The 26,079-nt window shown below is 43.8% G+C and overlaps 2 protein-coding genes across 2 annotated transcripts in view; both read left to right on the plus strand.

Moving 5' to 3' along the window:
* The window catches only part of LOC138761739 (atypical chemokine receptor 3-like), a 125,229-nt gene extending 113,288 nt beyond the window's left edge, over positions 1 to 11,941 (plus strand). The window contains exons 3-4 of the transcript XR_011356481.1: positions 3,703 to 3,782; positions 11,663 to 11,941. The gene's annotated coding sequence lies outside the window, so the exon portion shown is untranslated. The remainder of the gene's footprint in view (positions 1 to 3,702; positions 3,783 to 11,662) is intronic.
* The window catches only part of cops8 (COP9 signalosome subunit 8), a 106,409-nt gene continuing 84,032 nt past the window's right edge, over positions 3,703 to 26,079 (plus strand). The window contains exon 1 of the mRNA XM_069934404.1: positions 3,703 to 3,782. The gene's annotated coding sequence lies outside the window, so the exon portion shown is untranslated. The remainder of the gene's footprint in view (positions 3,783 to 26,079) is intronic.

Raw genomic sequence — 26,079 nt, forward strand, 5'->3', positions numbered from 1 at the left:
TCACTCTTTCATTGCAATCAAACTAAGGGATCAACCCTGATTCCATCAGGAGAGCAAAAGGCTATTCCTGGGAGTAGCATCAAATGGAACTATGACAACATAGAACAGTACAGGACTCAGCAGCTTAAACAACAGGCAACAAAGAGATGAACAAAGAACTCTGCAGGTGCTGGTGTCTAGAGAAGCATGCCAAAGTGCTGAAGAATTTCAGCAGGTCACCCAGCATCCAAAGTAAGTAAAAGGCAATCGACATTTCAGGACTTGACCCCTTCTTCAGGAGTACCTAAAATCAGGAAGAGGCCAGAATAAAAATAGGGTGGTGGGGTAGGAATTGGGTTGGGAGAATGGGAAGGGGAGGAGCACAAGTTGACAGGTAAGAAGTAAAAAGCAGAAACAGGTGGGAGGGTTGAAGAGAAAGAAGTGACAGAGAGAGGGCAAAGAGCCGAGAAGGGTAGCTCTCTGATAGCAGAAGGAGGGAAGGGGGTGGGGATCTGGAGGAAAGAAGACTGAGGAATATGGAAAGAGAGAGATAAGGGAGGGGTTGAAAGACATTGGATGCCATCTCGTTGGAGGATGCTGAGATCAGATTTTGTTCTTTCAATTTGTGGGTGGCTTCAGTTTGGCAGTGCATGAACCCATGGACAGACATGTCACATTGAGTGTGGAATTGAAATGGTTGGCCACTGGGAGGTCTTTGCTGTTGCAGTGGAGGTGATCTACAAAACAATTTCCCAGTCTGTATCTGGTCTCCAGGATGTAGAGGAGGCCATACCAGTAGCAGCAGATGCAGTAGGCAGATTCACGAGCAAAGTGGTGCTTCACTTGGAAGGATTGTTTGTGGCCTCAAATGGATTCCTCCAATTTGTGAGTCATTTCAACTTGGCAGAACATGAGGCTATGAACAAAATGGAGCTGGAAAGCACGTGGCACAAGTTGGCAGCAGAGACAAGAAGGATCCCAGTTGTGGAAGTGAGTCTGTGATCTCATGGGAGCAGTTGGTGTAACAGAAGGGAAGCAATGAGGAAGACTCACAGAACTCCCTTGAAGAGAGGAGGCATTGCTCAAAGAGGAAGTTCATAGTGGAACATCCAAATAGAGTAAAAAAGAAAATGTGCAATTGCTGGGGTTGAGTGCAGCACACAAAAGCTGGAGAAACTTAGCAGGTAGCACAGAATCCTTAGGAAGTAAAAGGAAGTTGACATTTTGAGCCTGAGGGCAAACAAAGCAAACCAGGCTCACAAAGAGTGGGTCAGAACAAATCTCTGCCGTTCTGACTCGTCAAATGCTCAGCTTCAAGGAGGAAGAAACTGCAACAACATCCCCATTATCAACGGACTGCAGTGTGTGCAGGCTTCATGAAGGCTTCATGAAGCATTCTCAATCATCTTCTCTCTGTCTGCTCTGAAGGGACAGAGGTGGAGAGAGTTGGAACCTTCAGGTTCCTGGAGTCCATATTTCAGAAGACCTCTCCTGGAGCCAGTATATTAGGCAACCATGAAGAAGGCACACCAATACCTTGACTTTCTAAAGAGTCTGAGGAGATTTGGTATGTTTTCGGATACTCTATCAAACTTTGACAGAGCACTGTGGAAAGTATACTGACTGATATATACTCACTGCAATTTGCCTATCGCCACAATCATTCCACAGCAAATGATGTCCAACAGCAGTACCCACATCAGCCACATCAGGCTGCTTTACATCAATTACAGATCAACTTTTAACACTGTCATCCCCTCAGTACTGGTCTGCAAACTTTTAAACCTGGGTCTCTGTGCCTCCCTCTGCAACTCGATCCTTGACTTCTTCATCAAAAGTCGACTGTCAGTTCAACTTCATAACAACATCTCCTCCTCACTGACAATCAACACAGGTGAACCTCAAGGATGCGTGCTTAGCCCACTGCTCTACTCTCTCTGCACCCATACTGTGTGGCCAGGCACAATTCAAATTCTATCTTCAAATTTACCAATGACACCACAATTGTTTGCAGGATCATGGATCAATGAGGAGGTGTAGAGGAGTGATATAGATCAGCTAGTTGAGTGGTGTCACAACAACAACCTTACATTCAATGTCAGTAAAATTAAGGAATTGATTGTGGACTTTAGGAAGGGGAAGCCAGGAGAACATGAACCAGTTCTCATTTAGAGGTCAGCAATGGAGAGGGTGTCAACATCTCTGAAGACATATCCTGAGGCCTTCATATCAATGCAAACATGAAGACACACTAGTGGCTATATTTCATTTGGAGTGTGAGGAGATTTCGTTTGTTACCAAAGACTCTTGCAAATTTCTACAGAACCCGGAAGACCATTCTGATTGGTTGCACCACTGTGTGGAGTAGAAGTGCCAATGTACAGGATAGGAACAGAGAGTTATAAATTCAGTCAGTGCCATTAGTCTTCATTCCATTAAGAATATCTTGAAGAGGCGGTGCCTCAGGAAAGTACCTTCTATCATCAAGGTCCCTCTCCACAGGCCTTTTCCTCCCTGCTATCATGAGGAAGGACGTACAGGAGCCTGAAGACACACACTCAACGCTACAAAAACAGTTGTGGACACTACCTCATTTTTTCTCACTAATTATTTTTATTTAAATCCTGCATTTATAGAATTGTAATTTATAGTAATTCTGCACCTTGTTCTGCGCAATACTGCTGCCGCAAAACAACAAATTTCAAGACACGTGTTCTTGGCGATAAAACTGGTTCTGACTCTTGTTCTGGGTGCATCAAAGCCTGATTTAGGAATGCAACTGCCCAGGAATGCAGAAGGCCGCAGAAGGTAGTATCTCGGGCTCCAACCTCCCATGCATTGCAGACATCTATGCAAGGCAGTGCTTCAAGAAGGCAGCAACGTCAGAAAGGACCCCTGTCACCTTGGTCACTCCTCTCACTGCTACCTTTGGGTAGAAGGTACCGACATTGAAAACACCTCTAGGTTCAAAAACAATTTCCTCCAACAACTTTCAGACTCTTGGATCTCTCTTTGTTACACTAATCATGGACTGCTCCAACACCATATTTGGTACGTCAGCAGGCCAAACTTTTTGCACAAGGATTACTATTCATTATCTTATCCTATTTCTATTTTAACTTAATTCAATTGTCATAACTTTTCTTTATAAGTATCTGTTTGGCTGCAGCAAGAAAGAATATTGGTTCATATGTAGATTATATGACAATAAACATTATCTCAAACATCCACCTTGGCTTCTTCCAGAAATCTGCACTAATACAGAAGCCAGATTTCAATCACACTGTGTGATAGCAAGGAACAGCTGTGAGCAGTGAGAACAAACACGGGGCCAGATCACATCTTGACTGTACTACTGAAGACCTGCACTTGTGAAGAGCTCGCTGAACCTCTCGCCAAGTTGTTCCAAGAACTTAGAACACTTCCTAGAACATGGAAAATTGCCCAGCTATGTCTTGCTCAATAAGAGAAGAAAGGACAAGTCCAATCTGAATATTTACCAAGCAACCGATCTCATCCATGCGAAGTGATGGAGGGTGCTATTACCAAAGGTGCCAAACAGCAGTTCTTCTGGTCTAAAGTGACCAGTTTGAAATAAGTAATGCCAAAATAAGAGAATGTGGTGGAAAGGTGAAAAAGGGTGTTAAAACACTTATGCCTGGAATGTAGCTTGTTTTTATTTGTTTGATAACCGCATAATGGATGTTATTTTTAACATTACAGCTATTGAAAATCACGTTGAGCTGACTTGTTGGATCATAACTGTAATAACACATGGACCATTCTCAGCAGGAGTGCAGTGAGTAAGTATTCAAGTATCCAAGAGATGAGCTATTTGGAAAAGTCACTGCATCTGTGTTCATTGCAGGAGCAGTGCTTATTTTGAGATGGTGTGGCGTGTGCACTTTCCTTCTGTCTCCTTCCCCAGAGGAAGCCTAACCCAGTCCTGTTTTCCTTCTGCAACAGTTGCAGCTTGTTCAGTCTGAGGTCAGTATAAATAAACATATTTAACCTGGATGCCACGTGAAACAGGAATTCACATCACTGCAGACACTAATTGATTACAGGCCTGAGCCATTCGGGCACATTAGTTTCAAACCATATGCTTCAAATAGAAAACCTTAGAGAGCTTGCAAAGTGGCTCCCTGCCTTCAGTAATCACCCACGTGTGGCAATGATTTAATAGCCTCAGAAGGCACTCATTTCTGCAAAACTGTAGGTTAGAGTAAAAGAGCCATCAGCTCGCCCAGATTCTGTCGAGTGGCCAGGAGCCAAAAATAAATTTCCCTCAATCCCCCGGACTTATCTGTGAGCAATCTGGAAAAGAATTGCTATGGCATTAAAAGCAAAACATGTGTTGTCTTTTAGATTTCACCTGAAAGTTTTTTTATTTTATTTTAATTTTTTATTTTATTTAATTGAAAAAATTAGTCGCTTAGTTATATAAAAATATTGGAGTAGGTCAAGAGCGCAGCCAACATAATAAAGTACCTCCATCACACTGGTCACAACCTCTTCTCACTGCCACCTTCGAGAAGAGAGAAGAACAGTCTGAAGTCCAGCTCCTCTACGTTCAAGAACAGTTTTTTCTTCCAGTATCTATCAAGCCCTTGAACTTTCCTGGACTACTCTAACCATAAACTATTCCGGGATCACTAGAAGATCTGTCCACGCCACTGAAATTTCTTTTTTTTTCTCCTTTATCAGCAACTGTTAATATTTATTTATTTATCCTTTTAATGATCTCTTCTGTCTTGGCATATTGTAGTAATTTAATTTATAATATTGTTGATGTGTGGCTGCAGCAAATAAGATATTCAGTTCATCTGTATGCAGTACTTATGTATATGTCAATAAGTTCATCTGAATACTGTTTGATGGGCAGTCAAGGACCTTTGGAACAGATGAAACTGGCCCTGATATGTATGAGGAAATGGGAAGAAAGCAGGGGCAAAGAGCAGTTGGCCTGAAAATCGATGTGCCCGTCATCCAGTTGGATTAGGGCCAACGTAGGTTATTTACCCCCCTCCATTCTGTTCCACTATCCGCGCAGCTGCTCATGTTGAGACAATGTTCAGGCATGCTGATAAGTGGCTTAACATTCATGATTCACAAGTGTTCAGCTGTTAACCCTCTCTGAGTCGAACTTATTTACAAGAACTCTAAAACCCTTAATGATTCATTCCAAGTCTTAAGCACGATCAAAATCTTTCTTTTATATTCATTTTAAGGATCTGGGTACTGTGATTGTGAATGAGCCACACTGAGTCCACAGTGATTCTGAGATGTTGTGGCGGCACACATCCTTGTGGCGAACTAGTCCCGCTTTTACCGCCACACCGACGGGGCAGCCGCGAGGAAATGGTGCCATTGGGGGACCTCAGCGTCTCGTGGCTTAGGCCAGGGCGCGCACCTCGGGCGAGTATGGTGACATCACTGCCGACGCAGGGGAGGATCTCACGCCGCACTTAAAGGGCGCGTGCGAAGTTTGAATAAGCAGTTCATTTGAAACCCCATCGTGTTAGTGATGTGTTTCATTCTGTGTAGCAGTCACAACATTGGTGACCCCAGTGAGTCCATACGGTTTTCTGGCCTCCTGATATGGATTCTGTAGCAATCAATATGGACGCGGTGAAATTCCCCCCCACCCCCTTCCTTCTGGACGCATCACCTATGCACTTGGTTCAGGCAGGTGGAAGCACAGTTTCACCTCTGACACATCACATCAGACACCACGATGTTCTACCATGTCATGAGCAAGCTTGATGAAGAAACCACAGCCAGGTGGACGACCTCATCCATGACCCACCGGAGGAAGGTAAATACCTCGCTCTCAGAAGCCTCCTCCTCGGCACCTTCAGCCACAAGGCTCCTACACCTGGATGGTCTGGGTGACAGAACCCCATCTGCCCTCATGGATGAAATACATTGGCAGAGGGCCACAGACCCTGCTTGATGTTCGAACAGGCTTTCCTCGAACAAAGGTCTGAGGACATTCAGCTCCTGCTGGCAGATGAGGATTTCTCAGATCCACGCAGAGTCGCAGCCCGTGCAGACGTCCTCTGGCAGTCCAAGCGAGAAAACAAGGTCACCCTCAGCCAGGTCACCTGCACAGGTCCCAATCAGCTGCAGGCGCCCCCCAAGCACAAACCAGAAGAACACCACCCCACCTGGTGTTTCTACCATCACTGCTGGGGGGCCCAAGCCCACAGGTGCAGGCAGCCCTGTCCATTCCAAGGAAATGACCCAGCCACCCGCTGTTAATGGCTTCAGTGGCTGGCTGCACAAACAGCCTCCTGCATGTGATTGATAATTCCAGTGGCCGATGTTTCCTGGTAGACACCAGAGCAGAACTGAGCGTGCTTCCCCCAACCGCCCTCGAGACCCACACCCACACATAGGGCCCAACCCTACAGGCAGCCAATGGGTCCTTCATCAAGACTTTTGGGACATGCAGCGCACAGATCCAGATTGGCAAGGACAAGTTCCGCTGGAAGTTCTTATTGGCCTCAGTGGGCACAGTGCTGCTGGGAGCCAATTTCCTTCGGGCACACAGCCTGTTGGTGGACATCAAAGGCAAGCGGTTGGTACATGCCCACACCTTCCAATCCATCCGCCTTGACTCCACAGATGCGTGCGGCCCAGGAATAGCTTCCATCAGCATCCCTAAGGACAAGTATTCTCACTTGCTCGACGGGTTCCCCTCCATCCTGGCAGCCGCAGTTTACTTCCACCATGCCCCAACATTTCGACCCAGGGACCCCTTCCACGTCAAAGCCAGGTGGTTGCCCCCCGAGAAGCTGCAACTGGCAAAGGAGGATTTCTCCCGACTTCAGGAGCTGGGAATTGTCCGCAGATCGGATAGCCCTTGGGCCTACCACCACCATGTGGTCCCAAAGCTTCCGGGGGTTGGCGACCATGTGGGGACTACCGTCGCCTCAACGATGCGACCATGCCAGACCAATACCCCATCCCGCATATAACCATATAACCATATAACCATTTTACAGGACTTTTCGGCCAACTTGCACGGCGCCCGGGTTTTCTCGAAGGTTGACCTGGTATGTGGTTACCACCAGATCCTGGTCCATCCCAACAACATCGGCAATACCGTGATCATCACCCTGTTTGGTCTATTCGAGTTCCTGCAGATGCCCTTCAGCCTTAAAAACGCGGCCCAGACATTTCAGCGCCTGATGGACGCAGTGGGCAGATATTCGGACTTCGTGTTTATCTATGTCAACGACATCCTCATCGCCATTCAGGACCATGATGAACACAAGGTCCATCTCTGTGCACTATTCACCCATCTGGCAGAGTTCGGCCTCACTGTCAATGTGGCCGAGTGCCAGTTCGACAAGCAGTTCCTGCAGTTCCTGGCTCATACCATCTCCGCGGATGGGGCCGCCCCAGCACCTGAGAAGGTTGCAGCCATACGCCAGTTCCCGAAGCCCAACACCCTCAAAGGTCTACAGGAATTCGCTTTTTACCACCATCAACTTTTACCACTATTTCATCCCGGGGGCGGCTCGCAACATGCGGCCATTGTTCACACTGATCGCCACAAAGAACAAAACCCTAGAATGGACAGAAGAGGCTGAGAACAATTTCATTGCGAAGAAGGACACCCACACGGCCGTCGTAGGACGTCCTGGAGCAATCAGTCAATGGCCAGTGACGACTGCTTGCCTTCTTCATCAAGCACCTCCGTCCCCCGGAACTGAAATACACCGCCTTCAACAGGGAACTCCTGGCCCTGTATCTGGCCTTCAGACACTTCCGGTACTTCCTGGAGGGCAGGCCATTCACCGTTTTCACTGACCACAAACCGCTCACTCAGGCCCTCGCAATGTCAAAGGATCCCTGGTCAGCGCGCCAGCAATGGCATCTGTCCTATGTATCGGAGTTCACCACCGACAACCGACACCGAGCAGGTAAGGACAATGTCGTTGCAGACGCGCTTTCAAGGCCCACCATCCACAGCCTCACCCCTGGCCTGGACTACACCAGCTAGCGCAGGCAAAGAAGGAGGATGCAGACACACATGCTTTCCACATCGCCATCACGGGCCTCCAGTTCCAGGCCCTCAAACTGCCAGACAGCCCCGATACTCTGCTCTGCGACGTCTCCACTGGCTTGCTGCACCAAGTAGTCCCACCACAATGGAGACCGCAGGCCTTCAGCTTGGTCCACGACTTTGCTCACCCTTCGGTCAAGACATCAGTTCGTGTAGTGGCAGAATAGTTCGTGTGGGACTGCCTCAAGAAACAGGTAGCCCAGATGGCGAGAAGCTGCATGCAGTGTCAGACCTCCAAAGTTCAGCGCTATGTAAAGGCCCCAGTACGGCAGTTTGACTCCACGGCCAAGAGGTTTGAAGACATTGTGGACATTGTGGACCCCCTGCTATTTGTTGTCGTTGATCAACAGCACGACAAGGTGGCCGGAAGCTATCCCGCTGAGACACCTTTCCGCCGAGTCCTGCACCAGGAACCTACTCGCCCACTGGATCACCAGGTTCGGAGTCTCGGTGCACATGACAAACGACAAGGGCGCCCAGTTCATATCCGCTCTCTGGTCACAGCTGGCAAACCTTTTGCTCCATCACACCACCGCATATCATCCCCAAGCCAATGGCCTAGTGGAGTGCACAGGCACCTAAAGTCAGCCCTCATGACTCGCCTCACCAGCCCCAACTGGATGGATGAATTGCCCTGGGTCCTGCTAGGCATCAGAAAGGCTCTGAAAGAAGACCTATAGGTATTGTCTGTGGAATTGGTCTATGGCGTACCGCTGTCGCTACCCAGGGGGTTCTTTGGCCCAAGCATTGGTTCCGTGAATGAGAATCAGACCTTGCTGGCAGACTTGGGGGTAAGCTCATCTCACTAGCCCCCCCCACCACCAACCCACCACAGCAACCACCCGTCCTGCGTCCCCAAAGAGCTGGACACGGCTAATTTTGTTTTCGTCCAGTAAGGCTCACACACTGCGCCTCTGCAATGCCACTATGAAGGCCCCTACAAAGTCCTGCAACGCTCAGGCAAGATATTCACCCTAGACATTGGGGGCAAGGGGGAGCTATTCACAGTCGACAGACACAAGACGTCGCACCTGGACCTTAGCCAGCTGGTAGTGATGGCCCGGCCGAAATGACGAGGTCAGCCAACCAAGAGGCAAGATGCGTAAGCCAGTTCTGGTAGGGATTGTGTGGCGGTGCACATCCAAGCATGGTAACGTCACCACCAACGTGGGGGAGGAGCTCACGCCCCCCTTAAAGGGGCGCGCTCGAATTTTGAATGAACAGTTCATTTGAAACCTCCAACGTGATAGTGGTGTGTTTCATTCTGTGTAGCAGTCGCTACAATGTAACATTTTGCTTGCTCTTCATTATACTTCACAAGGGAAAACACGAAGATTGCTGGTGCTGGAATCTTGAGTGAACAAAGAGAAGCTGAAGGGACTCAGTGGGTCAGGCTGCAGCCATGGAGAGAAATGATCAGTCAGCATTTTGGGTCAGGGCTTTCATCGAATCTAAAGTAGGAAAGGTGTTATGACATATATAAAATGGGAGAAAGAGTGGGGGAAGTGTCAGGGATGATAGAGATGATAGGGTACTGGAAACAAGAAGGTGGGAAAAGTGGAGAGATGGGTTGGGAAAGACATGACTGTGTGTGGGAGGGGTAGGATGAGAGAGAGAAAAGGGAGAGAAAGAAGAGGTGGAAATAGTGGATCCAGATTTGGGGGTTGGAGGATGGAATGGTGTGAGTGGGAAGACAAGGTTACAGAAAACGAGAAATTCAATGTTTAGGGACTAGATTTAGGCCATCCGGAAGAAGAATGATTATGTTGGTCACATGTTTATGTTTGGCCTCACTCTGGCAATGGATGAGGCCAAGGCCAGTCAACTCTGTGTGAGAATGTAAAATGGTTGGCAACTGAGAGTTCCAGTCAGACCTCCAGACACAACACAGGTGCTCAACAAAATGGTTGCCCAATCTATGTTTGGTCTCTCTCATGTAGAAGTGACGACATCGAATGCACAAAATGCAGTAGGTCAGGTTGATCAATGAACATATAAAGGTCTGCCTTGCCCAGGAGGTCTGTTTGTGGTCCCGGATGAATTGAGGATGAAGATGTAAGGTCAAGGTTTGCACGTTCTATGGTTGAGTGGGAAGGGAAGGGAAGTTGGGGGGGGGGGGTCACAGAGAGACTTGTCCCTGGACAAATAGGAGAATGTGGGGAAAACGTGGTTGTTGATGGAACCTCTTTGAAATTGGCACAAATATTGGAGAAACGTCAGGTGCAGAAGGCTGGTGGGGTGAAAAGTGAGGACCAGAGGGAGTCCGTCTTTGTTCAATCTGGGAGGAGGTAGCGTGAGAGTGAAAGTGTGAGAAATGTACAAAATTAGCATAATGGCTTTATCATGAGCAAAGCTACAATTCTTACTGGGAACAAATGGAGTGGAGGTGGAAGAATTGGAAGAAAGAGTTGGAGTCCATAAAGAGATGGGGTTGGAAGAGGTATAATCCAGGTAGGCATACAAATTCAAGTTCAAGTTTATTTATCATCTGGTTGTACAAATACGACCTGACAAAACAGTATTTCCTGGTCCTCAGTGCAACACATTGCCAACACACATATAGACATCACACACATACAGGCAAATGATATATATGCACAGTATGTATATACAAATTTTAAAATAAATATTATTGTTGAGTTGTGGAAGGTTTGTATGAGCAGTTCATCAAACATTCAGCAGTCTCACTTCCGATAGGGAAAAAGCTGTTCCTCAGTTTGGTGGTTCTGACTCTTTCCTCATGTATCTCTTTCCCGATTGGAGTTGCTGCAAGATGCTGTGTGTGGGATGGAAGGAGTCTGAAAACATATTACAAACTCTCTTTAGTCAATGACCCCAGTAAATCCCATCGATGATGGGAAGAAAGACCCTAATAATCCTCTCTGCCACTCTGGGATTGACTTCTGATCCGATGGTCTACAACAGTGGTTTTCAAACTGCCCCCCTAAACTCACCTTCCACTTTAAACAATCCCTATGTATTCTGTGATTAGTAAGGGATTGCTTAAAGTGATATGTGAGTAGAAAGAAAATGTTTGAAAACCAGTTTTAATTGTACCTAATTAACTCGTTATGTGCACGGTTTCAGAACTCCAATGGGCCAATGACAATTTTTCTCAAACAAAATATTTCAGTAACAATTGGGTCTAGAGCAGTGGTTCTCAACCTTACCTTCCCGCTCACATCCCACCTTAAGCAGTCCCTTACCAATCACAGAGCAGTTATGGAATAGGGATTGCTTAAGGTGGAATGCGAGTTTTGGGAGCAGTGTGAAAACCACAACTCTACAACAACTGTACCACACTGCAATGCAGCCAGCCAGGATGGTCTTGACAGAGCTCCTGTACTTCTCAGGAAGTGCAGTCGCTGTTGTGTCTTCCTGACAAGTGAGGAGATGTTTTGCGTCCAGAATAGGTCATTTTTTGAGAGGACTCCAAGGAACCTGGTGCTCTTTACTCTCTCTACTGCCAAGCTATTAATGTGTAGTGGTAGGTGGTCGTCCCTGGTCTTTCTAAAGTCCATAATCATCTCCCTTGTCTTGTACACTTTGAGACTCACTTTATTATTCTGACATCATTTCATGAGATTTTCCACTTCTTCTCTGTAGTCAGACTCATTGTTGTAGCTGATGAGGCCGACGATTATCGTGTCATCTCCAAGCTTGATGACTCTGTTGGAGCTGGATCTGACGGTCATGGATCACTCGCGTGAACAAGAGCAAGTTGAGCACACAGACCTGTCGTGTATCAGTACTCAGCGGGATGGTGTTCAATGTTCTGCTGCCCACCTGGACAGACTGTGGTCTTTCTGTGAGGAAATCCAAAATCCAGTTACAGAGAGGGGTACTGAGTCCCAGCAAGGACAACTTCTCCATGAACCACTGAGGTACGATTGTATTAAACATCAAGCTGATGACAATGAACAGCAGTCTGGCTTTTTGAGGCATCATTCTCCAGGTGGGACAGGATGGAGTGGAGGGTCAGGCTATAGCATTATCAGTAAATGGCTCTGTTTGTAGGCAAATTGAAATGGGTTTTGTATCTCTGGGAAGTGCATTTTGATGTGTTCCATCACTAGAAACTTGAAGGCTTTCAATATGGTGATCAGTGCCACTGGGTGGTAGACATTTGAGGCCTGTTACTGTCACCCTCTTTAGTACCAGGATAATGGTGGTCGTCTTTAAATTCACATGGATGATAGGCTGCTGCAGTGATGTGTTGCAGATATCCATGAGGACTTCCATTAGATGGTCTGCATAGTTCTTCAGCACCCAACCAAGTATATTGTCCGCTCCTGCTGTCTTATGTGGGTTCTTCTTGGATAAGGTTCCCTTCACCTCCACCTTGTCTATGTAAGGGGAGGATTTCTTTGGCATAGGAGTCAGTGGGTTTGTAATTGATGATCATGGATAGCTTGTCTCCTGAGATGGAGAAAAAGTGGCCCAGTGAAGGAGAGAGGTGTTAGTAACAGTCCAGGGTGAAAGTTTGCAGTGAAGTTAATGAAATGGTTAGGTTCAGCATGGGTACAGGACATAGCACCATGCAGTGGATGCTGCAGCAGAAGAAGAGTTGGGGAGTGATACCTGAGTAGGATAGCACATGGCTATACCCTGGATGTGAAAAAATTGTGAGGAGTGGAGGAATAAGAACAACTTGGAAAGTGTTGGAAGAAGGGAACTGAATGGCAAGAAAGAACAAAGAAGCAGAGGGCACTGAGAGCTTCCTGATGGTGAATGGGTGTGTAAAGGGATTGTTTTTCCATGGTGAAGGTAAGACAGTGGGCAGTGAGGAATTGAAATGTTTGCAATGGCATGCTGAAATTACAGAATGGTGTGTGTGTGTGTGTGTGTGTGTGTGTGTGTGTGTGTGTGTGTGTGTGTGTGTGTGTGTGTGTGTGTGTGTGTGTGTGTAAAATAGACACAATAGTAAATAGTAAAGCAAATCTGGTTTTCCTTTGAGCTTTGGTTGAGAAGGGTTCTTATGGAGGTCAATAATATCAGAAGGGGCATGGATAAGATGAATACCCAGAGTCTGTTTCCTGGCGTGGGAGAATGTAAGATGAGAGGGCATAACTATAAGGTGAGGGGGGTAGGATTTAGAAGAGACATGAGGTGACCATTCTTCATTCAGATGGTGGTGGGCTTATAGAATGAGCTGCCAGATAAAGTCACAGAAACAGATATGTTAGCTTCCTCTCAGAAACCCTAATAATCCTCGATGAAAGGGGATCAGAAGGGTATAGGTATAATGTGGGCAAGTGGGATGAAAGCATGACAGTGTGCTGTTGAGTATGTTTCTCTCTCTCTCTCACTCTCTCTCTCTCTCTCTCTCTCTCTCTCTCTCTCTCTCTCTCTCCTCTCTCGCTCTCTCTCTCTCTCTCTCTCTCTCTCTCTCTCTCTCTCTCTCTCTCTCTCTCTCCTTTTTCTTTCCCCCCCCCCCCAATATATTTATATCCTGGAAATTAAAGTGCAATAATTCCTCAAGATCCAGACTTCTTTTATTACCATTGGTTATCAAAATCCCATCAATCTCAGTTTATAATTTACAGCTGGAAAAGTGATAGTTCCTGTTTGTGAAAGAATTGCAAACTTTTGTCTGATTCAATCAATTTCATTTTTTATTCATCCACTCTCTTCTCTCCACTCCAACACCCCCCCCCCCTCCCCACCACTAAACCCACCCCCATTAAAACCAGATGCAGCTGCATATGAATCGAGGTCAGGTCAAGGTTTATGTTTTTAAGAATCTGATCACCCCTCGCCACAACTCCCCAACACATTTGCCCTCCCCCCACCACCCATCAGCCCCTGTCCTCGCCTGTCAGCATCCCCTCCAGGGACACATTCGGATTCATGGGAGAGTGAGCAGATTGACTGGTCTGGCATCCAGAGGTGTTTCATTAATTTGCTCCCAAAATAACTGGCTCTAATTTTATTTTACATTTTGCCTCCTGGTTATAACTTCTCAATAATAGGAGTATTTTTGCTTTAAGTAAACCCATCAGGTTCCCCTAATGCCTCAAAGTATAACCCCAAAATTTAAGAGCAGCACTGGTTTTTAAAAATTCTTTTTGCACACTGCAAAACATATCCGCCAAAATACGTACAAATGTTTCTCATTAAATTTACAGTGGGATTTTTCCCCCCTTTCCCTCCATCCCCTCTTCCCACCCCCCTCCAAATCCATAAATATTCAACATATACAATACAATAAAACCATAAAACAATATCTTCACACAAAGGAAAATAAACAAGAAAAATATGTCATCTATTAGCAGTACTGTTTTTGAATCTTTTTTATTCCATGGCTGACAGCGAGGCACACATTTTGTTCTGGGCAGGAAGAACTTCAGGGAGATGTTGGTGATCTGGAGACAAGGGTGTAAAGAATGGTAGAAGTAGGGAGAATCAGCTTTGGGAGCAAAACAGATCAAAGAGGATGGATGTGTGGGGGGGGTAGGTAGGATATGAGGTTTGTCATCAAGGCTGGGAGGGCATTGGGACACCATGTGTCCTCAGAAAACACACTTGAGTTGCCAAATGTAACTGTGGTCCTGCCCACTACAATTCTGCTTGCACTTGTTTGATATTCCTTCTCCCCATTCATATTCAAGTGTCCATCTCAGAGTGTCTTCAATGCTATGAATGTGTTTGCTCCACCATCACTCCTGCCAGCCTGTTCCAGGCATTCACTAATCTCTGTGTTCAAAATGTGCCTGGCACTTCTCCCTTGAACTTTCTCCCCTTCACATTAAATGCATGTCCTCCAATGTATGATACTTGTATTCTGGGGAAAAGATACTGACTGTCCACCCTATCAAAGCCGCTCATGATTTTATAAACCTCTATCAAGGCATCGCTCCTACATTGACCCAAGTTTGTTTAAACTCTACTCATAACTCATACCCTCCAAACCAAGCAACATCCTGGTAAATCTCTTCTGTACCTCTTCCTTCCTGTAATGGAGTGACCAGAATTGTACACAGTATTCTAAGTGCGGCCTCAGTAAAGCTGTATATAGCTCCAACATAACTTCTGTACTTTTATACTCAATGCCATGCCCAATTAAGCCAAATATATCACACTTTATCCATTTGTGTGGCTACTTTCAATAAGCTATGGACTTGGACCCCAAATCTTTGTCGTAGTGTTTAATTAACACTATTTCAAAACCAAATAAGCTCATCCCCAGACTCCAAGACTTTGATCTCTGCACCTAGATCCATGAAATCCTCTCCTGCAGACCACTATCAATGAGGATTGGTGACAGCACTTCCATTCCAAGTTCAATAATAAATTTGCAGATGACGCCAGATTTCAAACAACGAAGAGTCAGAATATAGAAGTGAGATAGAGAGACGACTGGCCTGATGCCAGGTCAAAAACCTGTCCTCAAAGTCAGTAAAGACTAAGGAATTGCTCGTAGAATTTTTGAAGAAGGGTAGAGCTCACTCCCCTGTCTGGATCAATAGCAATGAAGTGGAGATAGAAGATAGATTCAATTACTAAGGAGTAAACCACCTCCTAGTACAACCACATTGACACGATAGCCAAGAAAGTGCACCAGCACCTCGGCTTCCTTAGAAGCCTGAGGAAATGTCCTCTGCATCTCTCAACAACTTTTACAGATGCTCTATTGAAAGCATCCTGTCTGGTACAGGAACTGGCCCACCCAACAATGCAAAAACATACAGAATATGTTGAATGTAGTTCAGCCAATCACACTTACCCCTTCACTTCCATCACTTCCCAATACCTCGATAATGCAGTTAGCATATTGAAAGACTCATCCAACCCTGGCCAAACTCTCCTCTCCCTCCTCTCATCAGGAAGAAGATTCACGAATTTGAGATTGGACATCATCAAACCCAAGGACAGTTTCTATCCCACCATTATCAGGTTCCTGAATGAAACTCACACAAATAAAATGATTTTATCTGCTCTAATAAATGCCTCTCGGTAACTCTGCAGACTTCACTGCTTTTTTAACTGCTGTAGTATTAAGGGTTGACTAGCTGAACTGTTTGCAAAAGGAACTTTCTCATTGCACCTCAGTACATGTGACAATAAACAAATTTGAACTTGAATTGAAGAACTTAACCACCTAACCTTGATATTCTGTGGAATTACCATTGGTGGCATTGATCAGTGTCTTCCTTGGACAAGCCACATAAATACTGTAGCCATGAGAGCAGGTCAGAGACTGGGTATCTGGCAGCACCAACAGCTCCCATGAATTGTGACTCCATCTGGCACAAAGGAGCCTGCTCAATGATCACTCCATCAAGCATCACAATCTCTACCATCAGAGCACTGTGGTTGCACAGGGCACTGTCTACAAACTGCCCTGTAACCACTCACCCTGACCTGTGAGAGGATTAAATAAGGTGGACACAGAGAGTCTTTCACCCAGAGTAAGGGAAGCAGGAACCTGAGGAGTAACATTTTTACCCAGACAGTGGGAGGAATATGGAATGGGCTGCAAGAGAAGGTAGTTGAGGCAGGTACTATTCCAATGTTTAAGAAATATTTGGGACAAATAATGGATAGGATGGTTTCAGAGGAATATGTGTCAAATGCAGACAGGTGGGATATTTTAGACAGTGCAGGCAAATTGTGTCAAGGGACCTGTTTCCATGCTTTGTGACTTTATGACTACTGCAACACCTCCAAAACCAGTGACGTCAACCACCAAAAGGACGAGGGAAGCAGGTGCAGGAGAGCACCAGCTCCTACAGGGTCCTCTGAGAGTCTCTAACCCAATCCAGAAATATATGGCCAGCCCTTCTTCATCTCTGGGCTTAGATCCTTCAGCTCCTTCCCCATCTGCACTGTGAGACTTTCTTCTCCAGATTGGTTGGAGCAGTTCAAAGCAGCTCCCCCACCCACCCACCCACATCTATGTCAAAGGCAATATGGAAAGGGCAATAAAAGTGTTGCACTGATCCTCAAATTGAAGAAAAAAAACAATCCTGCAACTTTTAAGTGGCCTCAAGTTGTCTTGCAGCAAGTTTTAACAATAGATTTATGCCTGAAGGGCAAGTTGCTGACCTCATGTCCGTCCCCCCATCCCCAACCCACCCAATACTCACTTTGAACTAGAAGTAGCTGCACACAAAACAAATTAAGCTGCATTTTTTGTATCCATGATTTAAGGCTTTATAAATCTGATTCTCTCCCATCCCATGCCATCCTATCCCATCCTCTCTTAAACCATCTTGTGCCATCCCATCCCATCCTATCATCCTATCCCATCCCATGCCATCCTATCCCATCCTCTCTTAAACCATCTTGTGTCATCCCATCCCATCCTATCTCATCCCATCCTATCCCATCCCATTCTATCCTATCCCATCCCATTGCATCACATTTAATCCCCCATATCATCCCATCAATACCATTCCATCACATGCTTTCCCATTGCATTCCATCCTTCCTATTCCATTGCATTCCATGCTATCACATCCCATACCAATTCCATCCCATTCATTCCCAATCCATTCCATCACATCCCATACCATTCCATTCCATTCCATTCCATCTCTTCCCATCCCATCCCACACTGTTGACATTCCATTCTATTCTATCATATCCTGAGCCCTACACTACATCTTCCACCCTGTCCCTGTACCACCCAACCAATCCATCTGGATCAGCTAAACTTCCCTCCAAAAAAGTCACTTTTTGACCCTTTCAAGGTACAGTCATCAACTGATGAATATTTCTTGTATCAATATTGGAAACCTAGGATAGAGTTGATAAGCTCAACTGATCAAACATTCTTTTTTTTTAAACTTTATTTAAAATTTTATGACATGAATAAAATAAAAATTACATTTAAAGAAATAATAAAAAATAAGATAATAAAAATTAGAATACTACATAATTAAACTACACAAATTAACCCCCCAATAATTATAACACAACATTAATCATCTAATTTAAAATTAATCCAACCCTCCCCCCAAAATAAAGAGTGAAGAATTAATTAACAATGTTGTAAATAAAATAGAAAAAACCCCACTTACAAAAAAAGGTTAAAACTTAACAACAAAAAAAATTACTAACAACAAAAAAACAATACTAAAATAATACCCTTAAACATATATTTAAATCAAACATAATTCATGTATTTAACAAATGAAATCCACTTTAAAACTAAATTCAAATATTAAAATCATATACCAACCACATATCTGTTATACAAAAAATCATAATTAATAATACATAAATACAGAATTTCCATTAATACCAAGTTTCCTTTATAATTCATCGAGAGAACAAAAACATCCCTTAGAAAAACAATCAGATAAACTTTTTATTCCCTTCCCCTCCCCTTATATAAAAAAGAAAAAAAAGTTCAAACTCTTATAAAATTCTCCATATTCTTCATTTATAATATCTTCAAAATTCTCTATCAAAATTAACTTAATTTTATTAAACTCTTCTCCCTCAATGTATTTGTACTTAATTTTCTTCTTCTTCTTATCACCTTTCCCCTCATCTTCCTCTTCATCTAATTCAACATCCTCAATTTTTGACTTATTATCTTCTGTGACATCATCCTCTTAAAAAAGAAAGAAAAAAGAGAAAAAAAAACCCAAAAAAAGAGAAAAAAAAGGAGAGAAAAAAAACCTCCTAATTCCCTCTCAATTACAATCAAAACAAAAAGAGTTAAAAAAAATTATTATTTATTTTAAAAAAATAATTAAAAAAAACTTTCACTTCTTAACCCAAAAATTAAAAAGAAAAAAAAACAGGTCGGAGGTCACAACTACCTCCTCCTGTTTAAACTGCCCAAAGCGGTAACTCCCCCAAAATATTGGGTGTGAGATAACTCACAGGTAGCTGATGACTTCTGGAAACTCGTGCCCACCCAGTTCCCTCTCCCAACTCCCATTTCATTAAACTATCATCATTATTTAAACTATTTAAACTCTTTTAAAAAAAAAATAAAAGATTTATTTTTTTAAATCAACGTTACCACTTCGATCACCATTGCTTCCATTTCTTTTAAAAATCTGGATACCACCTTACATCTCTACTCTCTTTGGAGACCTTGAAGGACTACATCGTTCCTGAAACTGCATGATTGGTAGAGACTAAGCAAAGTCCATAACCTCTTTAGGATTGTCAAAGAATTTTGGCTAATTTCCATCCTAAAAAATCTTCAGTACCTCAGAATACCTGAATGTTGCCCTATGTCTTTTTTTCCACAACCGTTCTTTCACAGAATTAAATTCGCGTCGTAATAGCATAGTATTAAATCTCCATCTTGAAGCTTTCTGAACATCTTGTGAACTCAAATATTCTAATAATAATAATGAATGATCCGAAACCAATCTAGCCTTATACTCCACAGATGTAACCCTATCCTGCAAATGTGCTGATATTAAAAAATAATCAATTCTAGAAAAAGAATTATGTTGCGAGGAATAAAAAGAAAAATCTTTCTCTGTAGGATTAACTCTTTGCCAAATTTCAATTAAATTCAAATCTGCCATCATATTAATCACTTGGATTGCCATCTTAGACTTCCTAATTACTCTTGAGTACTTATCCAATAAAGGCTCCAACACCACATTCAAATCTCCCCCAACATCACATTAGAGTTCGATTGTCCAAGTAATAAAGACATATCCACAACAAAAGCTGTATCCTCAACATTAGGAGCATAAACATCAAGCAAAGTCCATGCCTCATTAAAGATTGTACAATTTAATTTTAATAATCTTCCACCATTTTTCTCTTCACTCTGTAACTAAAATGGTAGATTCTTATGTACCAAAATTGCCACATCTTTTGCCTTAGAATTAAACGAAGAATAAAAAATGTGCCCAACCCATTCACGTTTGAGTTTCAAATGTTCCTTATCTATTAAATGAGTTTCCTTTGCCATTGCGACCACCGTTTCTTCCATTTCTTCCAGAAATCAAATTCCCTTCTTGCAGCTCTGCCCTCTTTGGAGACCGTGGAGGACTACGTCGTTCCTGGAATTGCGTAATTGGTAAAGACTGAGCAAAATCCATAGCTTCTTTAGGATTATCAAAGAACTTTGGTTGATATCCATCCTGAAAAATCTTCAGTACTGCAGGGTATCTAAATGTTGCCTTATATCCTTTTTTCCACAATAATTCTTTCACAGAATTAAATTCATGTCGTTGAAACATAATTTCCTGACTCAAATCCGGATAGAAGAAAACACGATTACTCTGAACCATCAAAGGAGATTTGTTTTGCTGTGCATTTCTAATAGCCATACGTAAAATAGTCTCTCTATCACAGTAATTTAAACAGCGAACCAGAACAGGTCTTGGATTCTGTCCTGAAAAAGGTCTCCTTCTCAAAGCTCTATGAGCCCATTCCAATATTAAACCTTCAGAAAACTTATCTTGTCCCAACACTTGTGGAATCCATTCAGTGAAAATTTTTCTTGGATCTGGCCCTTCTATGCCTTCTGGCAAGCCGACAATTTTCACATTATTCCGTCTGGATTGGTTCTCCAAATAATCAACCTTTTTTGCTAAATTTTTATTCTGAATCTGTAACGTTTCAATTGTTTTATTCACATCTTGCAATTGATCTTGTACATTAGATAATCCTTGATCACACATCTCAAGTCTTTCAATAGTTTCAACTTTAAAAGCTCCATAATCAGCCATCTGTTGAGTATCGACATCCACCAATGCATTAATCTTAGAAGTAAGATTATTCATAGAATCACCTAAATGCATCATTGAAGAAAATATCTTATGTTCAAGACTCTAGTAGACGTTGTTTGAAATACTGGCATCCGGCCAGCCCTTTGAACTAAAGGCAGCTGAAAACGACCTTCAGAAAGACTTACGGAATTAGAACAGAGCTCCAAGGCCGAATTCTTCGCTTGTTTTCCTGGATCCATTTCACGCTGAGTCGTGGCTTTTTGTAAACAAGCAGGCTCAGATAATTTCGGAAAATATAATTTTTTAACAATCTGTTGATGTTTCCTTTTACTTTTTTTTTTAACAAATGTACCATTAGGTAGTAATTCAACATCTCATACTATTTATAAACTTTTAAAAAAAGTTTTAACGGGCACTTAAAGACAAAACAATAAGTTAGAGTCTGGAGAGGACTGGAAGGCACGTCTGTTCCTTACGCCATCTTGCCACGCCCCCTTCAACTGATCAAACATTCTAAATTACTTCAAAGTTCAAATTTATTGTCAGAGTACATACATGACATCACATACAACCCTGAGTTCTTTTTTCCTGCTGGCCAGGCAGAATTTCTACTTATTGGTAGTGTAAACTGTACACAGGAAGAAAGATACGTAGTTAAAAAGAGAGAAAAATAAATAAAGAAAGAAATTTAAACAAATTGACTGCAATACAGAAAAATATATTCAGTAATAAATAGCATGCAATCTAAGAGTCCTTCAATGAGTTTCTGATTGAGTTTGTTGTTGAGGAGTCTGATGGTTGAGGTGTAATAACTGTACCTGAAACTGGTGGCACAGGTCTAGTAACATCTGTACCTTTTTCCTGATGATAGCAGGGAGAACGGAGCATGTCCTGGTTGGTGCAGATGCTTAATTATTGCTGCTGCTCTTGTACGTCAGCATTCCATGGAGAAGTTTTCAAAGGTGAGAAAGGGTTTGCCTGTGATATACTGGGCTGCATCCACTCCCTTTTGCAGGGCTTTCCACTCAGAGGTATTGGTGCCCTTTAGCAGACCGTGAAGCAGCCACATGCATGTAGAGATTTGCCAAGGTTACTGATGGCATGCCAAACCTCCACAAACTCCTGAGGAAGTAGGGGTGCTGATGTGCTTCCTTCACAATGAAGTTAGTGTGTTGGGCCCAGAAAAGGTCCTCTGAGATAGTGACTCTCAGGAATTTAAATTTCCTCACCCTCTTCACCTCTGATCCCCCAATGATCACTGAATCATACACCGCTCCTACAATCAGCTCCTTGGACTTGGTCACCATTCAGTCAAGCTTTCAATCTCCCTCCTGTAAGCTGACTCACCACCCCTTTTTATACAGCCCACTACCACAGCAAATTTGTAAATGGTGTAATTGTATCAAGCTACACAGTCATAGATGTAAAGTGAGTCAACCAGGGGATTAAGTACTCAGCCCTGTGGTGTTCCATGCTGATGAAGATTGTAGAGGAGATGTTCTTGCAAATCCACACTGATTGTGGTCTGAAGGTAAGGAAATCCAGGATCCAATTACACAGTTGGGTATTGAGGCCCAGCTGTTAGAATTTGTTGATTAGCTTTGAGGGGAAAATGGTGTTGAATTCCAAACTGTAGTCAATAAAGAGATCCTGATCTTTGCTGTCCAGGTGTTCCAGGGGTTTGTGAAGAGCCAGTGAGATGGCATCTGCCTTAGACCTGTGCTGCAGTAGGAAAATTGGAATGGATCGATGTTCCCACTCAGGAGTTTATATGCTTCAACACCAGTTTCTCAAAGCACTTCATCGTTGTGGATGTGAATACCACTGGTTCACTAGTCAGGTTACCACCCTCTTTTTGGGTGGAGTAAGATTTTGAGTCTATCCATGAATACTTTGGCCTGTGGGTCAGGCCAGATTTTCAGTACTTAGCTGGGTACTCTGTCTGGACTGGATGCTTTCCCTGGATTCACTCTCTTGAAGGCAACTCACACATCATCTTCAGATGCTGAGGGGATGTTGAGGTCCGCAGTGGTTACTCCTTGTTCTGGTAGTCAAATCGGGCATGGAAGGCACTGAGTTCATCTGGGAGTGAGGTTTTGTTGTCTCCTGTTGCATTGGATTTGAATTTGAAACAGATTATGTCATTTAGGCCCTGTCACAGCTCTCTGGTATCCTTTGTTGTTTCAATTCCACTTCACCCAGGATATGGCACCTTGAGTAGTGTTCTGGATCTTCGGATTTAAATCCCTGTGATTAAGTTCTCAGCAGGTTCCAGATTTCATTGTTCATCCAGGGATTCTGGTTGGGGAAACCCTGAACAATTTGGTGGGGACACACTCATCCTCAGCTGTTTTGATAAAGTCTGTAATGGCCTTGGTGAAATCTTTAAGATTCTCAGCTGATACTTAATATTTTAACTTAATTTAACTTGATCATATAACATGGTCACAGGCTCTTCCGACCCACGAGCTGTGCTGGCCAAATACCCCAATTTACCTACAACCCCCGTACATTTTGAAGGGAAGGAGGAAACCCAAGCAAACACTGGGACAATGTACAAACTCCATACAGATAGTGCCGGATTTGAACCTGGGTCACTGGCCCTGTAATAACGTTGCGCTAATTGCTACGTTATCCATGCCACCACAGAGCTTGATACCAAAGCTAGTGATCTAAGAAAAAGTAATAAACAAAAGAGAGACATGGTTCATCAAATCAGAGCCAATATTATATTTCCAAGTTTTTCATATCTGTTGTTCCTTTTGGTTTCTTATACTGGGAAAATGTCATCCTTACTCTTGGGTTATGTTGCCTGCAGCTCAATCATTCTTTATATTATATTATACTGTCATATTGTCATACAGCATGGAAACAGACCCTTCTGTCCACCTTGCCCATATCAACCAAAATGTCATCCTCACACTAGTCACACCTACCTCGATTGGCTCCTATTCCTCCAAACTCATCCTATCTATGTATCTGAACATTTTTTTTTCTTAAATGTTGCAATAGTACCAAACTCAACCATCTTCTCCAGTAGTTCTGTGTAAAAAAAAAAATGCTACCCCTTAGGTTTCAGTTAAATCTGCCCCTTTCACCTTAAACCTATGTCTTCTAGTTACCAATTCCCCATCTCTAGCCAAAAGACTCTGCACTCACTCATCTCCCTCCTACACTTCAAGGAATGAAGCCCCTAGCCTGCTCAAGCTTTCCCTATAGCTCAGGTTCCCGAGCCTTGGCAACATCCTTGTAAATGTTTTATGCACCCTCTCTGGCTTGACAACATCTTTCCTGCAACACAGTGAACAAAACTGAGCGTGGTTAGCCGAGCAGTTAGCGTAACACTAAAGTGGGTCCAGGTCCTTTCTGAGACAGGAGTTGATTCACTTCAGAACCAATATCTCAGACCACTTCATCACAGTTGACATGAGTGCCACCAGCCAATCGTCAATGAGGCTGGTCACCATACGCTTCTTGGGCATCAGAATGATGGATGATCTTTTGAAGCAGGTGGTGACATCAGACTGTTGTAGCAAGAGTGTGGTGAATGTCTGCCAAGCTGCCTGTCACTCTAGCCAAAACACTGAGAAGTGCCATGCAGTCCAGTGAAATGCTAGAAACCGAAAAGGAAACATCCAGGAGTGCTGGAACCCCAAAGGAAAGAAAAGGGCGAATTCCTGAAAAATGCTACTTCGGGGATAAGAGCTGTCACCCCAGACAGAAGTGCCCGGCTCGATTTGCTACCTGCAGCTATTGTGGGAAACTCGGGGTATACTGACAGCTACATCCATGAGAGAGTTGCCAGAGCCTTAAATTTGCAGAGATATCCATCGAACTGAAAGATATCGATGGCTTGTAGTGAACTTACATAAACTGTACGGGACAAGTGTAAAGTTACTTTAAATTTGCAGGGACATTGCCCGGCTGAAGTGTGGCTCTTTATTATGCCGGAGCACTGCGCCCCTGTGGTACTGGGGTTAGGTATTCCATCTCAGATGAACAGTGTAGTGTTAAATTTCGGTGGGCCACTACTCACACTTACTATCCCCCGCGCTAGTTACTGCGGTCTGTCCGCATTAAAGATCCTTCCCTTTTCAGTGATTTATCTCGAGTGTCAGCCGAGTGTCAGCCGAGTGTCAGCCGATTGCCACTAAGAGCCGTTCTTACAGCAAAGAGGATCATGAGTTTATCAAAGTGAAGACCCAGAGACTGCTTAAAGAAGGAGTAATTGAACCTAGTAAGAGTCCGTGGCAGGCCCAAGTGGTAGTTGTGAAAAATCACACTAAGAGACGACTGGCTATTGACTACAGCCAGACAATCAACTGTTACACGAACCTGGATGCCTATCCCCTACCACGCATCAATGAAATGATTAATCAAATAGCGCAATACAAATTGTACTCCACTATCGACCTCAAAGCAGCTTATCACCAAATCCCCATTAAGAAAAGGGAATGGCCCTATACGGCTTTTGAGGCTGATGGGGGGGTTATGCCAGTTTAAAAGGGTACGTTTTGGGGTCACTAATGATGTGTCCATGTTTCAGAGGGAAATGGATAAGATTCTTAGGACGTATGAGTTACAGGGTACGTTTCCCTATCTGGATAATGTCACTATCTGTGGGAAAACACAGGCTGAGCACGACAACAACTTAAAGAAATTTTTATCAACAGCTAAAGAACTCAACCTTACACTTAACGAGGGCAAATGTGTGTTCAACGCGACAGAGCTACCCATTCTGGGCTACATTGTCCGCAAGGGCAAAATCCGCCCCGACCCAGAAAGAATGGCCCCCCTTAAGAAGTTACCACCCCCAGTCTCAGCAAAAGTCCTTAAAAGGTGTATGGGATTCTTTTCCTACTACTGCAAATGGGTTCTGGACTACGCCACGAAGACACGCCCTCTGTTTGACACTAAATCTTTTCCTCATTCTCCAATGGCCTTGAAGGCTTTCGAGAGAATTAAAGCTGATATTGCCGAGGATGTCCCATTCCAAGTGGAAACTGATGCCTCAGATTGTGTCTTGGCAGGAACCCTTAATCAAAAGGGCAGACCTGTGGCATTCTTCTCCCACACATTACGCGGACCTGAACTTAAGCATCCTGCCATTGAAAATGCAGCCCATGCTATTATTGAAGCTGTTCGCTACTGGAGACACTTTCTAGCTGGCAGAAAACTTACTCTTGTCACTGATCAGAAATCTGTAGCCTACATCTTCAGTACTAAACACAAAAGTAAAATCAAGAACAATAAGATGGCACACTGGCGAATAGAACTTTCAACTTATAATTATGAGATCCAGTACAGACCGGGCAGGTTAAATGATCCCTCTGACGCATTGTCACGATCTGCTGCTGGTGCTCA

This window comes from Narcine bancroftii, chromosome 4, assembly GCF_036971445.1.
Source record: "Narcine bancroftii isolate sNarBan1 chromosome 4, sNarBan1.hap1, whole genome shotgun sequence".
In the NCBI taxonomy this organism is placed as follows: Eukaryota; Metazoa; Chordata; class Chondrichthyes; order Torpediniformes; family Narcinidae; genus Narcine; species Narcine bancroftii.